We start from the raw sequence: 1,636 nt of genomic DNA on the forward strand, positions 1-1,636 counted from the left end.
TGACTGGATGACATGATGAACTGTAAAATGCCTTGAGATGAAGTGATGTGAATTGGTGCTATAGAAATAAACTGAACTGATTTGAATTAAACCTAGACTGAAATATTTAATCCGTTTATAAATACACAGAATTAAATGGAGATTCTACTCAGAGTCCAACAAATTACTTTTATTTCCAACTTACTGGGTAAGACTGAAGCTTGGAGCCAAAAAAGACAAAAGGTTATAATCTTAGAAATGTACTTTTCTTCTGTCATTTTCCTCTTTCAGTAACACCAGCAGCAGCCCCATCAGCCTTTCTGTCCCTTACATTCATCTGAAAACCTCCGACCAGTACAGACAGCTCCTCCTCAGCAAACAGCATCATTAGGTGTTTGTGAACGGAGCTGCGGTGAGGAAGGAGCTGGGACAAGGAAGCAGGATGCTTCCTATGATACTTCAGTTAGCATAGGGACCTTCTGACATCCTCATCTGCCATGGATGATTTTCCCTCCTGCTTTGCAGGACATAGCCACAGGCTGATTTCTTTAATTCCTGCTTTCTTCCTCCCTCCCTCCCTCTTCCTGAATGCATACTTCCATCCCATAATAAGGGTAAAGGGTTTAGACTTTAGACAGATTCTATATCTCGTTTAGTTTACACAAGTGTAAAACAAAAAGAAATTTCGTTTGGAAACAGCTCACTGGACAATTTCATGTTTTAAAAAGTGGAGCCTTGAAAAATAGTAAAAGTATTAATAAAAACAGAATAAAAAGGCAGTCACTCAGCACCTGGATATCTAGATCCAGGTGCTGCAGAGTGCAGATCTATCTGATGATGGAAGGAGCTCCACTTTCACAGGCGGTTCCCCGCTGCATTCACTGCCTCAGTTGCCATAGTAACGGAGCCCCATGTCTGTACTGACTTGATATTTCAGATAATTCCTCTTGTTAACCCTCTCCTAATCCAGATTAAATCTGCTCCCACATTAACACAAAGACCTGTCAGATTTGATCTCCTCACTAATGTCTAATGCAAACGTTTGAAACGGAGACAGGAACCTGTTTGACCGGCTGTCATCTCCGCTAATCTGGGCCCCTAACAGCCAATCTGGGCCCCTAACAGCCAATCTGGGCCCCTAACAGCCAATCTGGGCCCCTAACAGCCTGTCTGGGCCCCTAACAGCCTGTCTGGGCCCCTAACAGCCTGTCTGGGCCCCTAACAGCCTGTCTGGGCCCCTAACAGCCTATCTGGGCCCCTAACAGCCTGTCTGGGCCCCTAACAACCTGTCTGGGCCCCTAACAGCCTGTCTGGGCCCCTAACAGCCTGTCTGGACCCCTAACAGCCTATCTGGACCCCTAACAGCCTGTCTGGACCCCTAACAGCCTGTCTGGACCCCTAGGGAACAGGGCGGGGGGACTCACCTCCAGCCAATCTGGGCCCCTAACAGTTAATCTGGGCCCTTACAGCTAATCTGGGACCCTAACAGCCAATCTGGGCCCCTAGGGGCCGGAGCGGGTGGACTCACCTCCAGCTAATCTGGGCCCCTAGGGATCGGGGCAGGGGGATTCACCTCCAGCCAATCTGAGCCCCTAACAGTTAATCGGGGCCCCTAACAGCCAATCGGGGCCTCTAACAGCCAATCGGGGCCCCTAAC

At 48.3% G+C, this 1,636-nt stretch overlaps 1 protein-coding gene across 2 annotated transcripts in view; it reads right to left on the minus strand.

Annotated features, from left to right (window-relative positions):
• The window catches only part of gopc (golgi-associated PDZ and coiled-coil motif containing), a 15,842-nt gene that overhangs the window by 12,025 nt on the left and 2,181 nt on the right, over positions 1–1,636 (minus strand). The gene's annotated exons all lie outside the window — the stretch shown is intronic.

Source organism: Cyprinodon variegatus, unplaced genomic scaffold (assembly GCF_000732505.1).
Source record: "Cyprinodon variegatus isolate N-32 unplaced genomic scaffold, C_variegatus-1.0 Scaffold506, whole genome shotgun sequence".
Taxonomy (NCBI): domain Eukaryota; kingdom Metazoa; phylum Chordata; class Actinopteri; order Cyprinodontiformes; family Cyprinodontidae; genus Cyprinodon; species Cyprinodon variegatus.